Here is a 9,985-nt window from a genome sequence, read left to right as displayed (position 1 = left end):
AAGTTATTGCTTATATCTAAACATTAATGACATGATATCTAATGAGTCTAATTTGGAGGTTTTACTGCTTTGCATTAAATGTAGGAAGCTTAAAGCCAATATGCAAGACAAAATTGAAATGTTTTAATACTGATGTCCAATAGACTAAAGTTGGAAGGACATTACTTAGTAGATTTGTAATACTGTGTGTGTGTTGATTTTTGAATTCAACGAACCAAGGCATTGGTCTTATCATACCCCTAACTGTATAATATCTGTGTATTGCTTTCCAATGGTTCATACTCTGAATTTCTGTAAATGTATTTCACTACTATGAGCAACGTAACGAATACCACACATGGCAAAATATCTCTTTACATATTTGTGTGTGGAAAAACCTTTTGATTGTGTTTTCATTATGATTTTCTTTCTCCAATTTATGCTGAGATGCCTTTTTGTTTGGTAGGCAAGATATTGATAAGAATTTTGCACATGCAGTTGAACAGTGTAGTTGAGTACCAAATACTTTTCCGTATCAGAGTTATCTCCCCGTACACTTGTTTTCCTTTCATAACTACTCCTATGCAACCGTGAAAGATAGCTGTGACATGTGAATGTTACAAAATGGTAAACTGTGATTGATATATATGATATTTTCAGCTTCTTTTGATTAATATGAAAACCAACATACTATGTGAAACGTTTTACACCCTCGCTTGTTTATATTATATTTACAAATACGAAAGATAGGCATAAGTGATAGTCACAACTAATCATTAGTTACAATCAAAGGTAAAATGTATGCTCCAAAGCAGACAAAAACATCATACAGATTGTTTAAGATTTAGATGTTGACTAGCTCAATTCATGCAAAGATCAATTGCAGAAACAGCGTACTAAAACAAATGTCACAACTTCGGAGCAGCTAACTAATGCATACACTGAATATGAAAATGTCTTCAGAAATATTGTGGAAAAAAAAAGAAAATACTTGTAAAAATTGTAAGAAGACAGCCAAGGAAACAACAACTACCATGTATGAATAGTGAGCTTAGAGAGTAGTATATCATAAACAAAACGTCACGAAGAAACGAAACTACAAAGACATAGGAGAAGTACAGGAATCATAAAAGATTTCTATGAAAATGTTCTTTCTAATCCTTTGTCTATGAAACACTTATTCCGTGGATTAGAAAATCGTTTCATTGGAAAATAACAAAGTTATTGAAAACACTACTGATTATTCAGGACACAAATTGATACTTTCTGCTCAACAATTGTAAATAATATTGGCAATGATACTAGTATTTAGCAAATAAAAGATCAAGCTTGCACTAATAAAACCATGTAAACATATTGAATGAATTTCAAAAAACGTTGCGAAGATTATTAATAAATTCAACGTAAAGAAAACTACTCATGTAGATTGCCTCCCAGCCAAGAAAGTGTAATATGTAATCATTTAATTGTACCACGATAAACTTAGTTTATGAATTTGTCTTTAACAATTGGTTCATTAAAGGATCGACTTTAAAGATTTCAACTATCACCACAACGATAAACAACCGACTTGACAAGGCATATAAGTGGCTATCCAATATTTTCCAAACTTAATAAAAAGGTGTTAGAAATACAAATACAGAATTTTGTTTTGGAAAACACATTTCAGTCCAATCTGTGTACGTTAAGAAGAGACCATGTTTGTCTGACAGTTAAGATGTTTATCCAAGGGATCAATCCTAGGTCCTTCATACCTTACTTTTTTATCGATGATTTATTTTTATTGATTTAAAAATGGAAATTTTTACATTTTTGCAAACGACAATACATTATTCTATTGTAACTCAAATTATATTTTTGTTTAAACTCTAGTATCAGAATCACTTAAACTTATTGAATGGTTATACAAATTCAGTCAAAACATAGTAAATTCAAAGCTTAGCAGTTGAGTAAAGAAGGATAACAAAGTTTCATGTATACGCATTTTAAAGGCTGGTTTTTCATGGGAATCAACTGTAAACCTGTCAATTATAAACATTGATTATCATTCATGTTTTTATGAAAAATATGCAGGAAGGAATTTCAACAACTAAATATTCTAAAACGTTTGGGACCTTTTTTTTATTATGCTACGCGAGCTTTCCATATCCCATTCATCTATTTGGAGCAACTCAAATGTCTGCCCTTCGGCATTAACTTTCTGTACTGCAATCTTTTTTTATAAAAGTGCTAGAAAGAACACTTATGTTTGTGTTTGAAGACCTATCAAGGTTATGCGAAGAGTGACTTGAAAAAGCTAGGATGCCTTCATTGAATATAAAAAGACAGAGAACAATAACTTTTAGCATAACTTTTAGCATAATTGATAAATTAACACCTATAGGTTTTCAAGATTTAGTAAATGTAACAAAATGTCAATATTCTTTCAGATACCTTAACGTCCTTAACATTCCAACTGTTAAGATTTGCAGTTGCTTCTCTGTGGGGCATTCTTCCAGATCATTCAGAACTATAACTATAACAACTCATACCGTATATTCAGAAATAAAAAAGCCTGATACGACAACATTCTAAACAATTCAATACAGAAAACCAATAGCCTGATGTATGCAAAACAACCACTGGAATCCTTTAATCATATGTATGCACATACATCTCAAATCCACACTGCCAATATCTGCTGCAATGTATGTATCATCTCGGTAAAATCCATCAAAAGCATGAATTGCAACAAGGCCCTTCAATCATCCAACCTAACCAGTCGTTCAAACTAATCAATTAGTCAATCAAATTGTGCCTGGACGTATATTTGGCACTACCCAGTAGATGTAATGATGCCAATGCTTTAATAATCCATAATCAATTTTATCATTGATTCAATTTGATACGAATCGCACGGATGAGTCTTATTCAGATTGGTGTCCTTGATAACTTTTTACATTATGACTTTAATAGAGTTTGCTTCAGTTTAAGGAGAGGTAACTCCTACACATGTGTGGAAGACACTTTTTCATGAATTATTGATACGACAATTTACTATTTCTGTAACATTGTTTACATTGGATTGTTATGATGACATGGATGATGAAGAGCATTATCAAATATTGGACGCATGTGTCTGTACCAATATTTAAAACAAAACTAAGATACAATGTATTAGACAATGATCATACATATAGGTTGAAAGGTTTAGGAATGACTGTTGGCATTATTTAAAGATCAAATTTATGAAAAATATAAAATAACTGAACATGTAAAAATCACGATCCTTTTTTTTTTTTGCAATATTAAAACATGTGATGTAATCAAACATGCGTTATTATAGTCTTTCTTGTAAGTGAAATGTTTTTCAGTACATTCTAAATATCAAAGGTGGGTTTAACTTTCAGTTGAGTGTTTTAAAAAACTACCAAACAAATTTCGTGATCAACTTGTTCTTGGAAGTAAACACTTTGCGTGATTATCAGTCAGTGTTTTCCATTCGGCATTTAAGCCGGGTGTGCCCACCACCTTCTTTTGAAAGCCGACCACCTTTCCATTTTAGGAGGTGGTCGACTTTTTTTTCAAATTCCGGATTTTTTTCGGTTCCGCACTGTAAAAGTTTAAATACTAATCGCACCTCGTTGATTTGTTGTCATTGACAAAAATGGCGGATCGTCAAATTTCAATGTTTTCTTTTATTAATCGGGGGAAGAGAAATCAGATGACGATGGTGATAGGGAAATTTCTAGGCCAAATAAGTCAACTAAAACGGATAGTTGTATTGAATTTGTTGAAATTGAAAAACAAGTATCAAAACAATGGAAATTCATAGGCGGATCCAGGGGTAATACCTTTAACCAATGTAGCGTTTTTACTTTAATTATGTCATTCAGGCGTTTTGTTTTGATATTAAAATGCATTATGTTGATTATATTCATCATGTAGACATGACGTTTTGTAGTATGTCTTCGTTTATTTTTTTTCAACATAGCAGCATAAGTCAAATATATATGTGTACAAGACAAATACATTCTAATCATTTTGCTCTTTGGTCGCGATGTTGTCTCTTTGACACATTCCCCGTTTCCATTCTCTATTCTAATAATGAATTGATCTTTGGGTAAATATTTGAGATCCGTTTAAATGAGGATCTTGATTTCCTATTTCGGTTCATCTTTTTTAATGAGACCTAGTCAGATGATTGGGCTAAGTGATTCATCTATCGTGATTACTTGCCTTTAAGTATTTAAGTTGTGAGTCCGAATCCGCTTCTTTCACGATGCATACGACTTCAATCTCAATAGATTAGACTTGCCAGTTAAAACCTCTAATCAAAACTATTCCCGATATAGCCAGAATCACCAACAATCAATCAGGCACACATATGTTTTACCCTACCATCAACACACAAGCAATTCCTATTAAGAATTTGACAAAATTATCAGATGTTTTCTGTTTGTTTCTTTTTTACAATCATTTTCAAAATTGTTTCGAACACTGAAGATGTATGATAAAAAAGAAATAACAAAAATATCGAACTCTAAGGTAAATTCAAAAAGGGGGAGTTCATAAAACTAACAAAATCAAACCTAAGACTTTAGCAACCAAGGGAAAGAATGGTAGACAACTGTTTTATATCTAGATTTTGCATTAAAGTGTCGTTCCAGGGATCTTGTTATTGTCCCTAACAATTATTTATTGTGATCTTCGAACAGAAGTTTTTCATAGTTTAGAATATCGATAGTAAATACTTTGAACCACTCAAGGTTATATAACTGGAATTACTATCACTCAAACGTATTGAATTGTTATACTGTGGATTCATTATTATTCGTTGGATACCAATTTTCGTTGATTTCGTGGGTACAGGAGAACCACGAATTTAAATGTTCAACGAATTACAAGTTTTCTGAAGTAATGTATGCAGACTTTGTTAAAGAAACGAAATCAAATATCCATGAAAATGCTAGTTTTCCTCAATCCACGAAAATTGGTACCCACGGAAATAAATGAATCCACAGTAATATCAGTATCCATAAAATAAAGACATTCTAGTAGATATAAATTGTTGTACCATTTTACTTCTACTCAATTGAGTAAAAAAGAATAAGGTTATGTGTGGTTTTTACTTACATTGAGGGATTCGCATGAAAACAAAGACAACATACCTCTGCTATTACCTGAATATTTTGGTAAAATGTTACATGTAACTCACTAAAATTATCAATCAGCGGAGTTAAACATGATTTTGAGCACTCGCCCTTATTTCTAAATTATGACTTTATTAGAACAAACTTTAAAAATGAGTGTAAAAAATTTACTTATAAGAGTGGCACAAAGAATAAAACAAAAAGAACTGACATTAGGACAAAGACACAAAGTACCGATCTAAGATTACTAGCAACAACCAAAAATTATTTTAAAGCAACTCTTAATTAACAGAAAAAACATGTTTTCCACACTCAATTACCAAGCTGTATATACATACAGCTGATTTTTTGTAAAGACGTCATAAACAGCATGAGAGAGCATTGCCTCGTGCAATGCAGAACTATAATAATCGACATGATTTAGGAACACAAGTGTTCGTACTTGTATAGCAAGACATAATTTGTTATGTTTGAATTTATTGAAAACAAAATTAATGATACTACTAATAAAGACCAAATTCTAAGATTTTTATTGTAAGCGAATACTTTTTCGTATCTGAGTTATCTCCCCGTTTACTTGTTTTCATATATAACTGCATGTGACATGCAAATGTTACAAAATGTTAAACTGTGAAAGATATATGTGATGTTTTCAACTTCTCAAAATAAATATAAAAACAAAACTGTTATTGCAAAAAATAGAATACACTCTCAAAATAAGTTGATAAATGAATTGGTTAATATAATCAGGACATTTTAGTGCAAGTGGTTTACGTGTACTGTCACTTTAGCGGCTTTACAAAAACGATGTTTTAGACACATATCCTCTTTATGAAATACATTGTGCAGCAAAATATATATATTTGGTAAAGCTATTGCTAATATCTGAACATTTAATGACATGATATCAAAATGAGTCTATTTTTGCAGGTTTTACTGTTTTGCATTAAATGAAAAAAGCTTGAAGCCAATATGCACGACAAAATGAAAGATCTCAACATGAAATCGAACAGTGAAGTTACTCGTGTTTTACCGAATACCTTTCCGTATCAGAGTTATCCCTCCGTACACTTGTTTCTGTGTTATAACTACTCCTTCGCAACTGTAAGAGATAACTGTGACATGTAAAAAAATGAAAACAACACTTTATAACAAATTCCAGGCGTCTTAAGCACTTTTCTGAATTTACCTTTATCAGGAACGACCAAAGTCGAATATTTGAAAGCCAGTGATGTATAAGAACTGAAACAGTTGAAGATCTATAAGACCAAAAGTACTTAAAATAAAAGGCACAATCCACCTAAGGTAAACTTTGCTTGCGGGAATTGAAGTCTTAATTTCTAAATATTTTTTAATTTATAATCAGACAATTTTACAAGGTTTGTTATAAATCATGTCGGTACTGAAGTACTGACTACGCAGCTGTTAATACCCTCGGGGACCAGCAGCGGTAATGTTACAAAATGTCAAACTGTGAATGATAAATATGATGTTTTCAGTTTGTCACTACTTAATATCAGTTGTAATGAACTGTAACATGCTTACTCCAAAACAATAAAAAAAAATAATCTTACAGACGTTTAACAATATTGTTGACACGATCAAGTCAGACAAAGATCAGATACAGAAACTGTTTACTAAGGATGTCACTACGTCGGAGCAGCTGAATATATATAGATACACTTAATATAAAAATTTATTCACAAATAATTTGAAAAAAAATCCCATGCAGAAATTGAAACAAGGCAACCCAGGAAGCAACCACTGCCATGTATGAGTAGTGAGTATAGACGGTGTATCATAAACACATTTCAGGATGCAAAGAAACGACAAACACATGTGAGAAGTACATGAAGCTTATAAAACTTAAAGAAAAACATAAAAGATTTCTAGGATAAAAGATTTTTAGAACGTCATAAATATGTCATAATATATGTATATTTATGTTTTTAGTCCTTAATATGGCCATTTCAAGAAAAGTGTTTGGTCAGAATTTATATGAGAGACAGCTTTACCAATAAGATATTTTACACACTTTAACTTGCTCTTCTTCTTTTAGGGGATTCGGTGGCCTAGTGGTATAAGTAGTTCAACTACTGTACCACTAGCCTGTCAACGCTGAGGATGTGTGTTCCACTCCAGTCGTAATTGACAAAGATTGTCATTTTTTCTGCTCTTTCTTTTGAGGGGTTATGGATCATTCAAGTTTAGAGTAGACCTATGCATTCTCGATGATTTTTTAAGGATAACCGCTTTGGTTTTGTCTAGGTGCAGAGTTACACGGTCCAGTTTAGCATGCCATTGCTGAGTCACTACTAAGGAATGCAATATCCTCTGCACATGTTGGACAGCCTACATAGGTTGTTTCAATTTTGAGACCCGTTGTTCCCCCGAAGTCCTCAACAGATGCTCAAGAAGGTCATTCAAATACAGTTTATATATCAAATGAGTGATTATAAACTCCTTTCCATTTGACTTTTGATGTTAATTCAGAATAGAAGTCTTGTATTACTGAGCACAATGAGCTATTTGGGATACATTAATAAAAGTTGCCCAATCTGATTAAAATACAGATCGTGTGTCTAAGCTTTACTTACATTTACTCCTTGTTAGCAAAGCTTAGACACATGATCTGCATTTTAATCGGATTGAAATTTGTCTAGCATAATCAAATGGTCCACTACGTCGAAAGTATTTTGCTATCATAAGTCATCAGAAATAAAAGATCTAATGTAATATGCTTGGTTTCAGCTTTTGCTTCATTGATGACAAATGCTACCATTGGCATGCACAATCCCTCTGTAAATTCAAATTGTAGAGAAGATTGTATGAAGGTACTACTAAAAGTTGGTAAGATGGTGACTTCGAAAAGTTTGGAGATAGTGGGTGTAACAGTGACACCTCAGTCTATAATAATCCATGTTTGGTGGATCTTTTCCATTTTTCAGCACTTGAGTACGAAAACCAGACTAAGATTTTACATCTTTGTAAAATACATTTTGTAGCAAAATATTTTTTTGGGTCTATTTTGACAGAGTTTGATCTTATGCACTAAATGTAAGAATTTTGATTCCTGTATGTCAACATATACTATTGTGTGATGTCTAATCACTTGATATAACTTATCAATGTATTTTAACACAGCGGGTGTCACATATGAAGCAGGATCTACTTACCCTTCCGGAGCACCTGATATAACCCCCGGTTTTTGGTGGGATTAGTGGTTCATAAGTGTTTCTCGTTTTTCATATAAATTAGACCGTTGGTTTTCCTGTTTGAATAGTGTTACACTTGTCATTTTATGGGACCCTTTATAGCTTGCTGTTCGGTTGGAGCCAAGGCTCCGTGTTGAAGGCCGTACTTTGACCTATAATGGTTTACTTTTACAAATTGTGACTTGGATGGAGAGTTGTCTCATTGGCAATCATACCACATCTTCTTATATCTATTTAGTGTTGCTCTTTTTCTGTGTTATGTTTTGTATACTGTTGTTTGTCTTTTTGTATTTTGTTTTTTTTTTAGCCCTGGCGTTATTAGTTAATGAGTTTGGCTGTCCATTTAGCATGTTTAGTATCTTTCGCCCCGCGATCTTATATATAACACAAAATTCAAAAAGTATAAATACTGATGTCCAAGAAACTAAGGTAGCAACCATTTAACTTCAAAAAGGGGGGGGTTACTTTTTTGTCTGAGTCAGAAATTTATTTTTTAACTTTTTTAACACTTTCAATCAATTTATTTTTTTTCAAAATTTACACTTTAAGGTATCGGAAAAATCTGGATTCAGAATATTTTTTTTGTCATCGGCTGGACCACAATATTTTTTTCCATCAAATTGAGGATCAGAATATTTTTTTAGGAAAAAACCATAACCATTAGATTGTTAAACTCAAGAGGCCTTATCAATAACGTTTTCTTTATATATAATATCTGTTTTTGTTTTTTTCACGTGTGGCATTGGTCGCGTTTATCTTAGTAGTGTACCCAAAACACAATAAAAGAAATCCAGAGTACCATCATTGGAAAATGATCATAAACTGTATAAAGTATGATCAAAATTGACTGTTGTGCAGTAGCAAAATAAATGCATATTTAGGATGAGAACATGTTAATGCAAAATATGTTCATTAACCCTGCTTTGTACTTGACCTACATGCTGAGCCAAAGTTTTGACCTGCTACTGTACTAGTTCACAAGGTAATAATTCACAGGAAGGCATGTCACCCTACTCTGACAATTCTTTTGCCTTTAAGCCATCCTGTCTTACTCCTACTCATTAATACTGTGTGCTTATCAAAGAAGCAGCTTACTCATTAATACTGTGTGCTTTTCAAAGAAGCAGCCCTATTCCAATTTTATAGTCTTTTGGTTTACCTGGCCTGGTTTAAAAAAATATGACAAAAACACTGGACTCCAAGTTCAAACCCAAGACCTCTTTCACCAATCTCCAGGGCAGAGATCATATCCATTTTGCTCCATACTACGTAACACTTCACTCAATAGACTATTATTACGTACTTTTGACTCAAGAGTATATAAATTTTCAACAGGTTACCTCAGATTTACACTGTGGTAGGACATTCTGGTACTTGATCACGTAAGAGTAACTACAAGAGTAGGTAACCTGTCAAAAATAGTATATACTTCAGAGTAAAAAAAAGTCGGTAATATGAAAATAGACTATATGCAGAGGTCGTATTAAGTGAGGTATCTAGAAGCACTTACGGAATGGATATGAACTCTGTGACTTATATTTCTTTTGCACTTGAGCAAGAACAAGACCAATGAGGTTGATGTATAAGGCAGAACAAACTAATTTATTTGATTGACAACATATTTATTGTTGATTCATTAACTTTACTCAAGATTTCAAC

Source organism: Mytilus californianus, unplaced genomic scaffold (assembly GCF_021869535.1).
Source record: "Mytilus californianus isolate M0D057914Y unplaced genomic scaffold, xbMytCali1.0.p SCAF_10, whole genome shotgun sequence".
NCBI lineage: Eukaryota > Metazoa > Mollusca > Bivalvia > Mytilida > Mytilidae > Mytilus > Mytilus californianus.
This window is presented reverse-complemented; position numbering follows the sequence as displayed.